The following is a 20,626-nucleotide window of genomic DNA, read 5'->3' on the forward strand; positions in this document are numbered from 1 at the left end:
TCCCCAGCCCCTGTCACTCTCAAGCCAGACAGTCAATCCACAAGCATGCCCAGGCACACAGAAGGGTCAGACAAGAGAACAGCTACTCTCTAAAAAGTACTATTCTCCAACTCAGGATTTAAAAACAACCTCTCCTAATAGAGGTGTTATTAAATGCTGAGCTCAGGGATATCAAACACTCATGTCTTATCTTGTTGCTATGAGAAGATAGGCAGATAGCCACCGGCACCAGCCTCCCCCATGTTAGCCTATGGAGCAAGATAACCTTGCAGCAGTGAACACACAAAATGGCTGTTGTTCACTGCCAGAACATGTTACCTGCACTAGTACATGCTCTACCTTTTGCATACACTGCACCCTGCCCAGGGGGGTACCTTGGGCCTTCCATAGGGATGACTGACGTGTATAAAAAGGGAAGGGTTAGGCCCGGTCAGTGTGGACACTGGCCAGGAGGACATGGCAGTCCGGGGACTGCAGGCAGGCCTGCGGTGGCAGGCCTGAGACACCGTTTTAGGGCTACACAGGTGGGTGGCGCAATCAGCGCTGCAGACCCACTAGTAGCATCTGTCATCACCAGCCCTGGCACACACAGTGCACTTTACTAGGGACTTCATGGTGATACAGATATGCCAATCAGGTATATCCAATCAATATGATATTTTACACAGGGAGCACTTACACTCTGGCACTGATTAGCAGTGGCAGAGTGTCCAAAGCATCTAAACCAGCAAAAACGAAATCCATCACAGCATCAAAAATCCAGGTAGCAGAGGCAAAAGATAGGGGAAAAACCCACGCCAAGGATGTCAGGTCTAACAGTAGATCTACAGTTTGTGTAGTTGAAGGTGTTTGTTATGGAAACTTTTTTGTAATGTTTATTTTAAATGAATATTATTGCTCTGCTTGAATGGTGTTTTTTTTTTTAACTGTTGTAATAACTAACATATTTAGCTTAATGTTCATTGTGTCATTGTGTTCAAATTCACGTTTGGATTTGTACAAGATCTGTGTTGTGTTGTGTGTAAGTTGTGCTTTTTTTGTTTTTCCTTTTTAGTAGGATATCTTTGGTGTTTGCTGTGACTGTGCAGGCAAGGTGCAGTTAATCCTCAGTCTAGCTGTCTGTGGCAAGTGAGAGGTATGTCTTCGGAGTATAAAGCTAATTGTGTGGTTTATATTGATAGTTTTTTTCCCCAGATCATTAAAGGCCAATAGTTATATTTACTGTTTGATAAAGCCACAGTTTGTTGAATTCTAATTTGACAATTTTTTTTATTGTTGTCTTGTTGTGCCAGTAACATTAGTAAGCAGTATGACTGCCCTCAGGCGGACCATCCAGCAGGTTGTTGGTTTGCTTTTTGAAAATGCCTCCAAACATGGTTTTGAGACTCACTTTGCATCTGAGGCAGAGGACCCAGTTCAAGATTCTGGCAGTGAATTTTCTGTCCAAGAGGAATCTTCTATTGATGAATCAGCTATTAGTGCTGATGAATGCTGCTTTTTGAGCAGTACACAACATGCCTGCAGTGCAGCAAGATCAAGATGGCAAAGCAGCCAGGGGCTGGAAGGCTTCCCATTGAAGTGCTGAACCCTGGGTTGCCTCTGACATGGTGCAGCCTGTTGTGCCTGCCTTCAGTTGTATTTCAGGGTGTAGAGTCAATACAGATAACTTTTTACCTATCAATTTCTTCCAACTGTTTATTGCTAAAAAATAATTTGGACAATATTGTTGAGCAGACTGATTTGTATGCAGAACAGTTTTTAAAAGGGACAACAGTGCCACACTTGAGACCCACCCCAGAGTTACCCATTGGACGCCCACAAATTTACATGAGATTAAGCATTTCTGGGATATAACCTTTTTGTTGGGGGTGCTAAGGAAGCCATCACTGTCTATATTGGCCAACTACAGGTCTTGGGAAATCTACTCACTCACTCGCTATGGAGAGTCAGATTTTATCAGGGAGAACTATTTTTAGGGCCAGATGGTCCTTCTGGCGAGCTGGTAAAGAATAGGTGTTCTGTTATCTCAGAAGGTGAATGAGCAATAAAGATGCCTTTAAAACTTGTTTTTATCTTCTCACATTTGCTCTGCCATCAAACACAGAGCTCAAATGTCAGTTTATGTTTTAGAGAAAGGAAAGTAAACACAACCTCCAGGATAAAATAAGCAGCAAAGTTAGCGGACTTTGTAAAGTGAACTCTCAGACAATCATGCTGTACAAAGAATTTTCTTACACACAACATTTAAATAGCCTGTCAATAAACTTTCCATACATCTCAAAATATATTTCAGAAGCTATGAAGCACTTTGCAATTCTGTGTGATGGAAAAAAGTTTTTAATAGGGTGAAAACAAAGCGGCGTACTTTATTCGGTGAGGTGCCAATGATGGACATTTTTGCTGAAATCAGATTTCCATAGATTTTTTATACGCTATTTAGTTTTAGAAGCAAAACTGCATTTTAGTGAGAAGGTTTCTGGTCATTTCAATTGAAAATGTGTGGTTTGTAAATGACAGTGTGCTACCAAATTATGTTTTGGAAATGTATTTATTAAAAGTGAGTTTTTAAACATGAACTGAGAAAAAAGCATTCCAGCCCCTGCCCTGATGACAATGCCATTAGTGAACTAAGAGACAGATTTTGGGTTATGTGTACCCTATATGTGAGCTAGCAAACGGTTAGTCTATTGAAACAACCAAAATAGTTTTGAGTACAGCAGAAATGCTGACCTACATATTTGAAAGTGCTCTCATATGTGGTAATGAAGAAAAAGGATGCTCTGTGAAATAGAATGTTTGCCTAGTAGAATACATTTTGAGACCAGTTTATGGTCAAGTACTTTCCAGTTAGGTCGAGTAGATTATTCAAGTCATTAGACTTGCAGGTCTAGTAACATTTGCATGATTTTTAGGCCAGTACTAGGCCCTTGATGGCAAATACTATGTTTCCAGCAACCGTGAGTCGAGATTGATATTTGCTTCTGCAGTGGAAGCATTTTGTGGATAATGCCACAACATTTTGATAAGATTGCCCCAGTTCTGGCCGTCCTCTCGGGATAAGCCTTGTCCTTGACCATTTATGTTCCAGTGAAAGATATATCTACGGACGAGTCTCTGGTCCTGTTCAAGGACAATTTGTTTTTCAGACACTATATTGCCATCTAGAAAGCAGGTTATGGCATTAAGCTAGATATCTTATGTGAATGTGCCACTGGATAGGAGTATGGTTTCAGTGAGTGCATTGGTAGGGATTCTTCAATTGACCCCCACTCCCCTCTCATTTTTGGGATCTTACCAGAGGACTTTTTAAATACACGTCACCATTTATATGTGGACAATTTCTACACAGGTAAGCAGTTATTTAAGGAATTATTCAAAGTGGGCACTATGGCATATGGCACATGCCACTCTAGCCATAAAGGTTACCCTAAAGAGCTTTTGTGTAAAAAGTTTGAAAGGGCAGAGCAGTGTAATGAGTAGTAATGAATTTCTTGATTTGAAATTTTGAGTCAGAAGAGATGTCCACAAGCTCACAAATATTCCTGATGAAAGCACTTTACCTGTGACTTTTTGGGCCCAGGTAGCAGAAGAGCACAAACCCATGTGCATTTAGGCTACAACAAGCACATGGGAGGTCTAAATAGAGTACATCAAAGGTTGGAGCCTTGCAATGCGGCTCAAAAGTCATGCATCTGGTACAAGAAGTTGGCTGGTCATTTGTTTCATTTGGCGTCCTCCAATGCTTATGTTGTTTTCAAAGATTTTTCTCCAGATTCCAAGAGGAGTTAGTTTCTGTGCATGTTCAGCTGTCTGTAATAGGCAGCCTTGTTGCAGTCCAGAAGAAAAGTGTCCCTAGAATCTAAGTGGTGGATTATGTAGGTAGACTGAAAGATCACCACTTTCCTGAATACGTTCATCCTAAAACCCAAAAAAGACTATCCTTGTCGGAGATGTGGAGTCTGTGTCCGAAGACGGGTATGAACAGATAGTCGTATGTACTGCCACGCGTGTCCTAATCCTAGCCTATGTGTACCCACACGTTTTAAATTGTATTGTGTTTTGTGTTGTGTTGTGCTTTTTTTATTTTTCCTTTTTAGTAGGATATCTTTGGTGCTTGCTGTGACTGTGCAGGCAAGGTGCAGTTAATCCTCAGTCTAGCTGTCTGTGGCAAGTGAGAGGTATGTCTTCGGAGTATAAAGTTAATTGTGTGGTTTATATTGATAGTTTTTTTCCCCAGATCATTAAAGGCCAATAGTTATATTTACTGTTTGATAAAGCCACAGTTTGTTGAATTCTAATTTGACAATTTTTTTTATTGTTGTCTTGTTGTGCCAGTAACATTAGTAAGCAGTATGACTGCCCTCAGGCTGACCATCCAGCAGGTTGTTGGTTTGCTTTTTGAAAATGCCTCCAAACATGGTTTTGAGACTCACTTTGCATCTGAGGCAGAGGACCCAGTTCAAGATTCTGGCAGTGAATTTTCTGTCCAAGAGGAATCTTCTATTGATGAATCAGCTATTAGTGCTGATGAATGCTGCTTTTTGAGCAGTACACAACATGCCTGCAGTGCAGCAAGATCAAGATGGCAAAGCAGCCAGGGGCTGGAAGGCTTCCCATTGAAGTGCTGAACCCTGGGTTGCCTCTGACATGGTGCAGCCTGTTGTGCCTGCCTTCAGTTGTATTTCAGGGTGTAGAGTCAATACAGATAACTTTTTACCTATCAATTTCTTCCAACTGTTTATTGCTAAAAAATAATTTGGACAATATTGTTGAGCAGACTGATTTGTATGCAGAACAGTTTTTAAAAGGGACAACAGTGCCACACTTGAGACCCACCCCAGAGTTACCCATTGGATGCCCACAAATCTACATGAGATTAAGCATTTCTGGGATATAACCTTTTTGTTGGGGGTGCTAAGGAAGACATCACTGTCTATATTGGCCAACTACAGGTCTTGGGAAATCTACTCACTCACTCGCTATGGAGAGTCAGATTTTATCAGGGAGAACTATTTTTAGGGCCAGATGGTCCTTCTGGCGAGCTGGTAAAGAATAGGTGTTCTGTTATCTCAGAAGGTGAATGAGCAATAAAGATGCCTTTAAAACTTGTTTTTATCTTCTCACATTTGCTCTGCCATCAAACACAGAGCTCAAATGTCAGTTTATGTTTTAGAGAAAGGAAAGTAAACACAACCTCCAGGATAAAATAAGCAGCAAAGTTAGCGGACTTTGTAAAGTGAACTCTCAGACAATCATGCTGTACAAAGAATTTTCTTACACACAACATTTAAATAGCCTGTCAATAAACTTTCCATACATCTCAAAATATATTTCAGAAGCTATGAAGCACTTTGCAATTCTGTGTGATGGAAAAAAGTTTTTAATAGGGTGAAAACAAAGCGGCGTACTTTATTCGGTGAGGTGCCAATGATGGACATTTTTGCTGAAATCAGATTTCCATAGATTTTTTATACGCTATTTAGTTTTAGAAGCAAAACTGCATTTTAGTGAGAAGGTTTCTGGTCATTTCAATTGAAAATGTGTGGTTTGTAAATGACAGTGTGCTACCAAATTATGTTTTGGAAATGTATTTATTAAAAGTGAGTTTTTAAACATGAACTGAGAAAAAAGCATTCCAGCCCCTGCCCTGATGACAATGCCATTAGTGAACTAAGAGACAGATTTTGGGTTATGTGTACCCTATATGTGAGCTAGCAAACGGTTAGTCTATTGAAACAACCAAAATAGTTTTGAGTACAGCAGAAATGCTGACCTACATATTTGAAAGTGCTCTCATATGTGGTAATGAAGAAAAAGGATGCTCTGTGAAATAGAATGTTTGCCTAGTAGAATACATTTTGAGACCAGTTTATGGTCAAGTACTTTACAGTTAGGTCGAGTAGATTATTCAAGTCATTAGACTTGCAGGTCTAGTAACATTTGCATGATTTTTAGGCCAGTACTAGGCCCTTGATGGCAAATACTATGTTTCCAGCAACCGTGAGTCGAGATTGATATTTGCTTCTGCAGTGGAAGCATTTTGTGGATAATGCCACAACATTTTGATAAGATTGCCCCAGTTCTGGCCGTCCTCTCGGGATAAGCCTTGTCCTTGACCATTTATGTTCCAGTGAAAGATATATCTACGGACGAGTCTCTGGTCCTGTTCAAGGACAATTTGTTTTTCAGACACTATATTGCCATCTAGAAAGCAGGTTATGGCATTAAGCTAGATATCTAGTGTGAATGTGCCACTGGATAGGAGTATGGTTTCAGGGAGTGCATTGGTAGGGATTCTTCAATTGACCCCCACTCCCCTCTCATTTTTGGGATCTTACCAGAGGACTTTTTAAATACACGTCACCATTTATATGTGGACAATTTCTACACAGGTAAGCAGTTATTTAAGGAATTATTCAAAGTGGGCACTATGGCATATGGCACATGCCACTCTAGCCATAAAGGTTACCTCAAAGAGCTTTTGTGTAAAAAGTTTGAAAGGGCAGAGCAGTGTAATGAGTAGTAATGAATTTCTTGATTTGAAACTTTGAGTCAGAAGAGATGTCCACAAGCTCACAAATATTCCTGATGAAAGCACTTTACCTGTGACTTTTTGGGCCCAGGTAGCAGAAGAGCACAAACCCATGTGCATTTAGGCTACAACAAGCACATGGGAGGTCTAAATAGAGTACATCAAAGGTTGGAGCCTTGCAATGCGGCTCAAAAGTCATACATCTGGTACAAGAAGTTGGCTGGTCATTTGTTTCATTTGGTGTCCTCCAATGCTTATGTTGTTTTCAAAGATTTTTCTCCAGATTCCAAGAGGAGTTAGTTTCTGTGCATGTTCAGCTGTCTGTAATAGGCTGCCTTGTTGCAGTCCAGAAGAAAAGTGTCCCTAGAATCTAAGTGGTGGATTATGTAGGTAGACTGAAAGATCACCACTTTCCTGAATACGTTCATCCTAAAACCCAAAAAGACTATCCTTGTCGGAGATGTGGAGTCTGTGTCCGAAGACGGGTATGAACAGATAGTCGTATGTACTGCCACGAGTGTCCTAATCCTAGCCTATGTGTACCCACACGTTTTAAATTGTACCATATACAACTCAAGTATTGGGAGCATCCATGAGTAAAGGGACTGTGGTCTGAATTACTATAAACCTGTTTAGATACCTGGTTGGCAGTAGTTTAGTTACTACTTGAATGAAAAAAAATGAGTTGATAACTGCACACCAAAGGTAAAGCTAAAATAAAAGGCGGACAGTGTTTGTATACAAATTCTTCTACTAGTGCGTGTTACACGGTATTTGAGGGCTGCCTGTCCCTCATTGAAACATACATGTGAATGGTTAGACAGGCTAAGTAGCCTGGCAGAACCGCGTGCACAGCAAACATAAATGTATGTCTGTCTTCACAAAAGTAGGTTGGGAGTGTATTCAACAACGCTCATACAAACTGTAATACAAAATTCCAAACGAAATGTCTCAATTTCTTTTCATTCAGACATTCTGAATGTATATGCCTGTGTATCAGATATTTGTGATACCAATTTATTTGTATTTATATGATGACTTGATTATCTTGAATGTCTGAATGAAAAGAAATCGAGACATTTCATTTTGTATTACAGTTTGTATGAGCGTTGTTAAATACACTCTCCATTCACAAGTAGTTTAGTTACACCTGTTGTGTATGCAGTCGTAGATGGTATTTCATCATCTACCAATAGGCTGTTTTTTTCTATTGTAAAAAAAAAACAGAATGTGCCGTTTTTAGTTCGATATATATATTTTTTTCTTTCTGTGCTTTGTGTGTGTGATCTGTTCATTGTGGGAATGTTTTAAAATTAAAGTGGTGTGGAGCTTCATGGTGAAGTCTGAGTGTTTTTGTGCTGGCAGTCTATGTGACCTGCCTGCCCGTGCGTGCGTGTGGCCTGCCTGCCCGCGCGTGCGTGTGGCCTGCCTGCCCCCCCGTGCATGTGGCTGTGTTGGCATGTGGTGTGTGTGGCGTGTGTGTGTGTCCTGCCTGCCCGTGCGTGTGGCCTGCCTGCCCTGACTGTACACCCGCCCACCTTGCCTGCCCTGCCTGCGTTTGTGTGTGTCAACTGGCACCTGGCTGTCGATGTGTGTGTGTGTCAACTAACTACTGGTGTGTTTGTGTACTGGCATCTGGCATGAGTGTGAAAGTGCTGGAGTCTGCCTGTCGGGGTGTGTGAACCAGCGCCTCCCTGCCGGTGTGTGTGAACTGTTGTCTGTCTGGGATCCATATACTCGACCAGTATGCATGTACATCTGTGCAGAATCATAAGGAGATACATGCATGAAAGTGGATGTTTACATACAGCAGGATTTGTATGGACCTGTGTATGTATATTTCTACATCTGCAGAAATAAGTGTTTTTCTGGACTTGTGCGTGCATGATGTACTAATGCACTGTGATCATGTTCAGGTGCCCATATGCACATAAGTCTGCGAGTTTGCATGTGTGCACACAGGTCAGCATGCACCTTGCTTATGCATACGGGTTTGTGAAGACATATAACATATGTGTTGTGTTAGTGTGCGTATAATAAACAACAGAAAACACATTCTGATCTAAATTTCCTCTAGCCTGGACCGTGGGCAGAACTGTAAGCTGGAGTATTTAGGCGAGAGACAAAATCATAGCAACATATAAACAGAACTTAGTAAGGCTATTTAAGAGAAAATCCAAAAACATGTAACATAGCATTTTTTGCTATAACACAGGCAACTCCGGTCAAATGGCGAGTTGAAATTCTTGGCCATGGATCAATACAGGATTAGTTTTTCCTACGGAAAAAGTGTTTCTCAATCTACCCATAGGAAAGTTAAATAAAAACCCAGTACATAAATAGAGCTATTAAAAAACACTAGTTAGTGACAATCTGAGAACACACACGTGCACAAAATATTAGCAATTTTAATACAGCTGTGAAGAGGCAGCTGGCTGTTGGTGCATCATCCATATGACGTTCTCACTGTATATTTGCAGTACTACTACCAGCAAAGGCTTTTTTTTACCGCAAGCACCTTAAAACCTTTCAATGTCTGGATATTAACGCTGAGGGCAAATGTTTACATTTCAAAGTTTTGATTCCAATTGAATTCAGTATGTTATGCAATAATTTCGGTGTAGTTTTATTTTTAAGTTATTTGCGATGGTAAACAAGTGAAGGTAACAAAGGAATGAGTGAGCACGTTTTCAATTTTATCTGCCTAAACACTATATAGTTCATGCCCTTCAATATCAAACCTTCCAAATATATATATATATATATATATATATATATATATATGCCAGGAACTTCGTCTTCAAATTCCAATCCACATGGGATATATATATGCGGGACTATGTACGAATTAAGGGAGTTGCCCACCATAGCACGACCTTAACGACAGCCTGTGAAAAAGAGGCGCATCGGCGTTTCGGAAAGCTGCTTATCCTGCCTGCTGACGACATGTGTCCATACCTTCAATAAAGGCTGGTAACCTTGTGCAAACTCGTGTGCGTCTCAAGTGAGTCACCATGTGGCATTAAGATAGATAGATATATATATATATATATATATATATATATATATACACACACACACACGTATATATACACAAACATATAGATATATATCTCTACACACTAAATTAGTACTGGATTACAAATCATAAAAAAAATTGTTTTCTATTGATAGCCAAAGAAACAACTACTGTTGAACATACAATAATGGCAGAAAGGCCACCATGTCATAAAATCTCACCAATTCTGTGGATTCAGGGTTACATGTGGAGAAAAATCTTCTTTGGGTAATGGCATTTTTTTGGGTGTGGAAAAATAAATGCTACCCTGTTTATAACTTGAACAGTTTGACCAATAGAAACCAAATGGGACACCAAACCTGGCACACAATTAGATGTCCTGCTGTACTCTGTCTCCTAGAGTTTGGAGCAGATTGGTCAAGGGGGGCTGATTGTAGGGGGATTAAGGATGCAAAAATGATATTTTAATCGAAGTGTCAACTAGAGAAGCGCGACTGTGCTTATATAATTTGCAAACTACTATCGATAAAAATGTGTGCGAAAAGGAGAGAGAGAGAGAAAAGAAAAAAAAGACCCAACAGGTAACCATGTAATATGGTCCTATACAACTTATTCCACAGGATCTCCTCTACAGTTTACTCAACAGCTCTTGAACACAGACCTGTGGGGACCCAGCCACTGTGGGGTCTCCCATAAAGTGAAACAGAGAGCTGCCTGTTACCTCCTGCCCAAGAACAAGCCTGAATGTCCTCCTTAAGCTCTGCTGCTCTGCCATGCCTTGGTCATATGGTAACCAAAGATTTTTTAAGGATCGGAAATTCCATTGGAAATCCACAACCAAGATCCAAACACCATTTAAGTAAAGATACTATCTCTGGCCTTCAGAGTAACTTGCCATCGCCCAGACTGTTCCTACCTGCACAAACCCTAGCAATAACAGGATGCTGAAAGCAAGTTGAGAGCCCAGGCAGACCTACTTGTCACCTACTGAAGAGAGTTAAGTTCAGCTTCTCCAACAGTGAAGAACCCTTACCTGATATGGTCTTGAAAGGCTAATTGCTTGACCAGACAGATCAATAAATATTTGCAATTTAACTTCAGCACTGAAACTAGCCTCCAACCCTAATCCAACAGTATGCACTTTAAGTGGCTATTTTGAGTCAGTCCCACTAAAACACTCCCAGTATTTTTTATGTAATCAGACTTTAGCTTCCTTTCCCATAAGCTTTTAATTATTCTCCTATGACAAAAGTGATAGAGGATGTTAAAGTCAGAATTCTCCAATTTTCCTTCTTCAATATTTAAGAATCTATTCACATTTTCTGAACAGGTTTTTGCACTTTAGGAACTTGCAGTACCAATCTAAATCTTGTTTTTCGTAGATTTATTATGTTACACACCCTTAGAGAAAAATACCTCTGGGAAACATAGAAGAGAATTAAAGTGAAAAGGGAGAGCAAAAACTAACAAACAAGATACTAAACTAAAGTGAAAAATAGTAGTCATCTGACCAAATTTTCATGTCTGGCTTGAAGACGGCCATCTGCCAAAGCAAATTTAAATGTCAGCACAACATAAAACATCGGTTTGCAGGTCAGCCCTCTTTAGGCATCGACTTGATAGGCTTTTCCGCATGTTTTGGTACTAGCCCATTTTGCCAACACAGTTATGTTTTTGTGGTTACAGTTTGCATTGCAAGTGCCATACAAAAAAGTCCCCGGTTCTGCAACGACCATGGCAAAGCAATAGATTAAATCTGCTGTCCTGTGCAATCTGGAGTATCATTTCGGCTTTACTAAATGTTGTGCCTGCAGATGTTTTTATTAGGAAGGTATTATTATTCCCCAGGCTTCTCCCTGCCACCTTTCAAGTATCTATGTGGTATTGTATAGTACGAACCTAGCAAAAAGGCAGCGGAGCACTGTACATGGCTGTTAAACCTGGCATCTTTGGCGTATTTTTTTCTTATGACCACTTGTTTTCGACTGTATGCTGCATTTTGTTTCTGAACTCTGGGGACTTTACCACTGCTGAACAGTGCTAAAGTGCAAGTACAACCTGTGTAAATTATAATTATGATAGGTTTTCCAAAATTGGCATATTTGATTTACTGGCAAGTCCCTAGTTAAGTGCACTGTGTGTGCCCAGAGCCTGCAAACCAAATGCTACAAGTGAGCCTGCAGCACCAATTGTGCCACCCACATGGGTAGCCCTGCAAACAGGTCTCCAGCTTGCCAAAGCAGTGTCTGTGAGTGCAGTTTTAAACTGCCATGTCGACATGGCAAGTGCCCCCACTTGCCAGGCCCAGACTTTCCCTTTTTCTACATGCAAGGCGCCACTAAGGTAGGCCCAAGGTAGCTCCATGGGCAGGGTGCAGTGTATTTGAAATGGTAAGGCATGTACTAGTGTGTTTTACATGTCCTAATAGTGAAATACTGCTAATTTAGTTTTTCACTATAGAAAGGACTCTCTCCCCATAGATTATCATTCGAGCTGCCTAATAACCTTTTACAAGTGTAACTTCTAATTGGGAAGAGATGGAGAATTGGAGTTTGGGGTCCCTGAATTCACAATTTCAAAACACATGTTTTACTCAAGGTGGTATTTATATTGCGTGTTTGGAAATGCTTTTTTTTTACGTGGGCATTTTTTTGCTTTACCATTCTATGTCTCTGCCTGCCTTTGGAATCCATGTCTGGTGTAGACTGACAGTTGGGCTGTTTGTGCATTCACTCTAGACAGTCACACGGAGGGAGCAGAGCTGTGCCCTGCATATCCTGATGGCACATCACCAGACTGATGGGGCTTTCTGAGCTAGAGTGGTGGAAGGAGTGGTCACTGACACCTGAATAGGGCTGTGCCTGTCCTCACACAAAGCAGTCTCCACCCCCTTGTAGTATGTCTGGAGCCACGTCAGGGAAAGACAGCACTACAGAGACTTTCCTTTGAAGTATGCCTACTTCAAAGGCAAAAAAGGGTATAAATACTAGACCTGTGATCCCACATTTTAAAGCACTTCTGGACTAAGAGGAGATTCTGCCAAGAAGAGCTGGAGAAGCTGTAGGAGCGCAATTGCCACTCTGCTTGTTGCTGTGTTGGGCTGGCCTGATGCTTGCTGCTTCTGTATCCTGTTTGCTGAGGTTCTCTAAGGGCTTGTGTGTGCTTGCCACCCGTTAAGAAGTCTCAGGGCATCAAAGACTTCACCTGCAGCCCCTGAACTAATCTGCAGGGAGTCTTGACCTGCCAGGTAGTGTAAATTCCAGTACTGGTTCCTAGGAGGTGGTTCTGCGACAAAGAAGTCTTTAAATCCACGCATCGACCTTCAGCGCCTATTTTACCCGCCGCAGTCTTGCCGTGCGGTTGAAAAACCAACGCACCGTCACAGTATGGCCGAAAAATCGACGCAGTGCGTGCAGCGCGGTGATAAAGATCGCTGTAGCAAGAGTCCTGAGCACCGTGTCTCTAATGACCGAGACAGCCACTCCAAATCAGACGCAGACCCTGCTGTGCGGTAGAATTGACGCATCACCTCGCCTGTCAGTAAGGAATCGACGCGTCACCTCCCATGCAAGTAAGGAATCGACGCATCACTTTGTTTTCCAGTGCTTCATCTCCCCTGCACCTGTTTTTGTCTCCCATTTTGACGCATCCCTGGTACTTTGTCATAAAAGTCATGCAATCATAGTGTTCAATGGACTGAACAATTAGAACCTTTTAAAAGTTATATCTTTGCTTGAGTAGGTTGGATTTTTGTTGTTTTGGTCTTGTTTTTCTTAAAGATTGGTTATTTTTATAAACTGGTGTGGTGTCCATTTGTAGTGTTATGGTTTATGTACTAATGCTTTACACATTGCCTCAGAGATAAGCCTGACTGCTCGTGCCAAGCTACCATTGGGGTGAGCAAGGTTTATCTTGGGTGTGTAACTCCCTTATCAGGACTAGAATAGGGCCCCTATGTGCAAGCCACTGTCAACTAAAGACCCCCATTTTTAATAATTGTAAATGTAGAGCTATAATTGGAAAGTAAATATAGATGGAGAGCAGGATTCTGAGAGGGGGCGTGGACAATTTACCATTTCATAACAGAGCTTTGTAAGGAGGTGTGTATTCAGCCGTTTCCTAAACTTTAAAAGGTTTAGATAACCCTTGGAGCACAAGGGGTTGTCATTCCACAATCTATGGGTCATAGAAGTTTCTTTCTTGCACGTTTTGATTACAGGTTGTTTGTGTACTAGCTGTGAGAGTGGTGCAAGCTACTGGAGACTGAGCTGAGTCCGCCAAATTCAGAGGACTGTGTCATGATGGCTTTGTAGATGATGCAGCTAGGACTGAAGGTGATGCACACCAACAAGGCCAGCCAGTCCCATTTAATTAATTTCAAATGAGACCATATTTCATCAAACTCTTGATGGGGCATGCTGCTAAAGTCCTCCCCATGGAAATTACCTAGCACACTTGCACCAACACATGGTTACAATACCGCAACCATAAACTCATCTGCTGCTGGGCCACACATATCAAACTAAATGTGTCTTCCAGTGGTCCACTTGCTACTCCTGCCTGGTCATGTTAAATCAATAAAGCACTGGTTGCTCACAAGCTGCAAGGGTCAAGTTTCTGGAACTTAGTTCTTCTCCTTGCACTAGTTACCCTCCGCATCTGGATCAAGGAAGTCCGGGCAACAGTGCTAAATGAAATGGAAGCCTTCTTACTGTTTCTCTCTCTGTTCAGTAGTGCACATTAGGAGGCTTCTGCAGTGAAGTGTGCACTCTATTCCTGTTTAAATCCCTCAGATGCAGCACATGTGCAGACATTTTTACCATTTCTGGCATGTATTGCAGCAGAGCCTGTGCACTGCTTTCCGTGATGAAACTGGAAAAGTGAACTATTTCCCACGGCTCCCTCTGCCTTCTTATGCAGTGCGCCTGCTGCATGTTTACTTCGGTAGCAAAAGGAGGGCAGTCTCTTCATGCTGGCTGATGCCTTGGGTCAGGAGGATGTGGGCTTTCATGGCTCAGAGACAAGCACCCAAAATTGGGAACGTTCTCCACCCAGATTCTTAGGTGGGGAACTCATCACTGGGCAAGCACTCGGTCCAGCCAATTTGCTCCTAGTCCAACATGTATACGCTTTCTTAGCAGTCAAACCAACACAGATGTGCTAGCAGCATTGCCACATACTGCCAGTTTATTTAGGGGTGTTACTATGGCTCACCATTCTCCATCCACTCCCTGGTGTTTAGTGTCTGAAGCTCGATAGTGTTTACTGAATGGATTCATTTATGTGCTTTGCAGGACACCCGGTCTTTAGACACTACTGTTTGTGAGCACGTTTACAATTGGAGAATACCTCTACATTACAACACTTTTACGAGACATGCAAGCTCACGCAAAATAAGGATATAGGCAAGCAAGTTTTTGAACAGTCACTCTGGCCTGCAGGTGTCTTCTGCCTCTTTAACAATGCAAATGAATGTAGTCATGAGTGAATTTGCACGCATCCCCTAGTTGTTTTTCAAGAGCTGTAACTGACATACCAACGTGAAACCACCTGTCTTGAAACTTCATTATCCTCAGGTAGCTGTATAAGTATAGATAAACCACCTACTATCACCAGGGCTTGAAATGGAAAAATAGAAGTGCAGGTACCCTATACCGGAGTATCTGTTTGTTTCGGAGAAGTGGCAACTCTTTCCAATGAAATGTACTGCACGTCTGCGGAGAAGTGCAGGTACCCTCCCTCTCAAAATAAAAAAGTGCAGGTACTCAGTACCGACCCATTTAAAGCACTGACTAACTGAACAGGTTAATTCCAAACTTAAATAATTCAATATGCAAGGGAGGATATAATTACCTATATTGTTTCCCCCAAAAATGACCTAATCCTATACTGCGCATTTCGTTCTTGTAAGTATGGTACATTGTACGGCACTGCGATGCGGCTTTTCGAACTGTTAACAGCACTACTCTTCAAGGCACTAAGCTGCAAATGGGCTTTTGTAATGAGCTCATGTTTTATGATTACGTAAATGACAGATGGCAAATCTGGCTGATAAGTTAAGAGCTGGCGACATAGCTGTGTGTTTGTGTGACCAGCAGGCCTGACTCAGGCTTTCATCCTTCCATGGCTGATAAATTGAGTTACATTTGGATGGATATTATTTGTGATGCCATGACCCGGCAAGTCAGCAGTAGCAGGTGCTAAAGCAAACAAGCATTAAGCACTGGCAAAGTCATTAAGTCTCTGCCTTCAGTGGCATTTACCCAAACTTTTAGTTTTGCCCATGCTGTTCCACATCAGTAAAAAGAAAACAAATGCTTGTTTGCCAAAACAAAAAAGCATCAGCAAAAAAAGTACTGATTTATAAGCATACATACATCATCATCATATGGGCACGGATGAGTCACGAAGCTGTGGCAGCCCTTAGCGCGATGCCATATGCACATGTGTGTTACCATGTTAACCATTTTTTTTGTTTTAATTAATCGTTATAACATGACGGACACCCATCTTGACCAGGTAGAATTAAAAAATAAATAAAAAGTGGGCTAAAGAAAAAAAAAATTCAAAGAAAAAATGTATATATGTATATATCCTTCCTGCAAGTGGCAGCACGTATCAGAATGAAGAGGTGTTTGTTTGGAATACAATACGTGCTGCCACTCGCACGAACGATACACCCGTTCGCAATAGTTCAGCATGACTTTAGTGACAATTTTGGATAACATGATAACTGCTGATCGCTTGAACCACTGCTGCTGAGGATAATTTCACACACGTCGATATGATGTCGATCATTACTACAATAAGAGGTTATGGGTTATAAAAACTTTACCAGCGGCGAGGCACGGCAATTGCAGCAGAACGAGGGACACAGTGTTTTGACTTTAATGTATCACTTCCTGGCTGGAATAACAGAAATGTTTTGAAAATAACCAGCGTTCCGATAAACTTAATACAGTGGAGCTATAAATGTCAAGAAGCAGGGGCAGCAGTGGGAATGGGAGCAATCGAGGAGCTGTGTGGATAGGCAATTAAATAACATTTTTTTTAAATTAAAAAAATCAGGCAGGATCGGGAGGAAATGCAAATGGTGAGCACCAGGGTGAGAACAGGGCTGGGATAATAAATGGGAACCAGCACACATAGGACAGAGCAAGAAGACACATGCACACCAATGGAGTGCTGGGAGCAAAAGGAAACAACAAGCTCCCAGAAGTGGAGCAGCAGACGTATACAAGTCATCTAATCAAAAGAATGGTAGAGAAGTTATGCTCCAGATGAGGGGCAAAAAACAAGAAGAGGAAGGAAAGTCGTTAAATAAGATACAAGCAAATGACATTGACAAGAAAACCAACCAATGGTAAGCAATAGGCAGACCCAAAGCCCATTGTAACTACTGGCATTTTCCACAATAGTTTTTCAATAACAGACAGCTAAAAGTGATCTAAGGGTGAGCCCTTAAAAAAAGTTGCCTTGCTATAGGTCTCAGTAAAATTACCTCTTTCTATGGTCATCTGTTCAAGTCATAACTTGTTCATTGGACTGGATGGAGCAACTTATACTTTGTTAATATTCTTTGATTCATGCTTCTTCTGCGACCCTCATAAAATATACATTGTATCAAATAGATTGCAGTGGAAAATTAAGAGGACTTTCATTTCGAAGAGACATCTACCTTATTGCAGATTCTAAATGTTAGCTTTGAGGCTACAAAGTTTCAACCATTCATTTATTTGTGGCTAATGACTGGTGATTGCTCCTTTAGCACAGCCACTAACCCTGGGTTTATAAGGTTGATGTCTCAAAAGCTTGCATCCCATCCGGAGACACAGAGACCAATGTAATCCCAAGTGGAGCTTGTAATCACAAAATCAGGCCAATTGAAACATGGCTTGCAATCCTTTCTTAAGCTGTTGGGATGTGGGAGCAGCTAAGCTCGGGAAACTTCCATAAAAATAAGCATTATTAAAGTCAAGATGTCTTGCTTATAACTTAAAGTGAAAACCAGAGCTATTGGCTTTAGAAATGCTTTTTCTTTTTTTTGCAGTTTTATATAGCGTGAACTTGACCCGGCGGTATCAGAGCACTTTACATGAGCACCAGTTGCATTACAGATGGACACATTAATGTTTAGGCACAGGGAGATTACGTGATTTGCCCATATGATGTTTGAGCCTCCTGCCAGACTCGAATCTAGTTCCCCAGCTTCAAAGTTGGCCGCCCTAGCCTTTAAACCACACTCTCTCCCCATCTTGTTGATGCAAAATGAAACAGGACTCCAGCAACAAAGAAAGGATAAACGGATTTATTGTTTAAACCTTATTGCTTTTTAAGTCGAACCACAATCAACACTAAAAACACTGTAAAAGGGAGGGTGAAGCAGTGATACAGTAATAAGACTGAGTTGCAGAAAAACATTTCCGCCCACCCTTTCATCTCGCCTCAATATCTTGCAGCCACTCTTTGCTCAGTCAATTTTACTTAGCAAGCATTGGCAAAGCCAATAGTTTTGGATTTAATGTGCCACCACATGTAAACACAGGCATTTAAAAATGTCAGTTACGTCAGGCAATTTAACAGTGTTCAATCGGGGAAGGCAATGGGGCCCAATGGGATCCCTATCGAATTCCTAAAAGCGACAGCTTCACTTTGTAGCACCCCAACTAAGAGCAATGTACAACGAAAGCCAGAAAAAGGAGTCTTGCCGGAAGACCAAAGGTTGGCTTCAATTGCGGTTATACGAAAGCCCGGGGAAACCCGCTGATAGCTGCGGATCTTATAGGCCGATCTCTTTATTTAACATAGAAGTGAAAGTCCTGGCCAAACTCCTGGTGACACACCTGATCTCGAGGATCCCTCATTGGTTCATGCGGATCAATCGGGCTTTGTACCGGGCGGAAATACTGCATTAAATATCCGACATCTTCACAATGTATTAGGCCTCAAACAAGTAATAGAAGATGATGCAGTGATATTGTCGCTAGACGCCACAATGGAGTTTGACTCTATAGAATGTCTATTTTTCTTTTAAGTGCTTCGGCTCCTAGGATTTGACCGAAATTCATGAATTAGATTAGACATGCTAAACACGGATCTTAGGGGTCAGGTCAGGGTCAACAACCGAATGTCCAGAACATTTTCTCTTAAAAAAAAAGAGTACAAGACAGGGTTGCCCCCTGTCTCCCCTGATCTTCTCACTTATACTAGAGCTTCTGGTCTCCTGGGTACGGGAAGACCCACTGATTATGGGACTGAAATGGACCGAGGAGCATGAAGATCGGATATCTCTATACGCCAATGATATCCTACTATATCTGGCGTGCCCCTATAAGTCGATACACAGAATCTTAAATATCTTTACAAATTTCAGTAAATATTCCTGTTACTCGATTAACTGGCCTAAATCAGTGATTTTTGCGATTTAGGGGTCGATTCCGAAACTCCCCAGGGGTTGTGAAGTGGAGGTGGCTACTGAAGGATTCCGCTACCTCGCCGTTTATATAACTCCAGATCCCCAGACCTTCTATGATAAAAACCTAGCCTCCCTCTGGAGAGACTGCGTACTGATGTTAAACACTGGAGGTCACTGCCCCTTTCCCTACTGGGCAGGGCTGCCCTCTTTAATATGCTCACTCTCCCCTGTTTCTTATACATCCTGTAAAATTGCCCCTGTAGGGTTCCCGATTCCGATTTTAAAAATATAGAAAGTGAGGTCAGAACCCTACTATGGGATGGAGGGGCGGCCCGTATAGCACTTCATAAATTGACAAAGGGTTGATATGATGGGGGTATAGCACTCCCGGATCTGCGTCTCAACTATTGGCCTTCACAGCCGGTAGTCGTGAACCACGCTCCCCTTTAGACCCAGCATATTTGTTGGATAAATATCAAATGGGCTGGGAGGGCTACTTAGGAGCCCTTTACTCACAAGTCCGGAAAGGCCAATATATGGGCCCGACAGCCCATACGGTGGAGATCTGGCGTATAGCAAACGGACGTCTTGGATGGCCTGGAGTACTGACTCAAGCCACACCACTATGGTCCACCCAAAAACTAGGATTGCTCTGTAACCAGCCTGGGTTTGATCAATTGGACACTATTGGTATCTCCACCATAGGCCACTTGGTGAAAAATGGGAAAATATTAACATTTGCGGAGCTGGAGGCAAAATGCGAATTGGCCTCCAGGGAGGTCTTTCGTTACCTGCAGGTTTGACGCACTCTTAGAACATAACTCGCTGATTTGGCAAATATACCGGAGTCATCCCCTCTAGAGGACAGACTGCTATCGGAACCAATACTAGAGAAAGCAGCATCATTAACCTATAGGAAACTATGCAATAACTTACCTGATCCGTTTCATGCTCTTCGTGAACAATGGCAGGCAGACGTAGGGCACATTGAAGATGATGACTGGCGAAACTGCAATGATGTCTCCGAGAGAAGCAGCCATTCCCCATAGGCTCCGACTCATCCAATTAAAAATATTACATAGAACTTATCTTACAGGGGTCACATTAGCGAAAATAGGGTGTAGGCGAGATATGTTGCGTCTCCGCCACTCTTATCAGGAGGCCACCTATTACCACACTAAATGGGAATGCCCCTACGTTTACACCCTATGGGAAAAGACCACAAGACACCAGCAGAGAGCATTGGGTGAATTGTGTACCTCGCCGACTAAGGAGATGGAACTGCAGGAAAAAAAATTGGGAAGTGACAGGAGGGCAATTGATTGATTTTACAACTGCTTTATAATATCTTTATACATGATGTAAATGTACTGAAACATGTGCAACCAACAGAATTGTGACTCACTTGCATTGTTAACTCAATTAACAAATCTTTTAAAAAAAACTAATAATGTCAGCTACATGTGTGGGGATGCAAAAATTGAGTGTATCACATTAAAACCCAACCTGCTGGCTTTACCAATGTTGGGAAAAGGGATTGCTTTCTGTGGAGAAAAAATGCATATAGGAGATTAAGAACTGAATGTGAAAAACAGCACAAGTGTGTGTGTTTTCAGATGAAATTAGGGCCTAATGTACTCCCATGGAATAACTGATATGT

General features: G+C 41.7%; 1 protein-coding gene across 1 annotated transcript in view; it reads right to left on the reverse strand.

Annotated features, from left to right (window-relative positions):
* KLHL13 (kelch like family member 13) overlaps nucleotides 1-20,626 on the reverse strand; it is a 448,657-nt gene that overhangs the window by 356,713 nt on the left and 71,318 nt on the right. The window lies entirely within an intron of this gene.

Source organism: Triturus cristatus, chromosome 5_2 (genome assembly GCF_964204655.1).
Source record: "Triturus cristatus chromosome 5_2, aTriCri1.1, whole genome shotgun sequence".
Taxonomy (NCBI): Eukaryota; Metazoa; Chordata; class Amphibia; order Caudata; family Salamandridae; genus Triturus; species Triturus cristatus.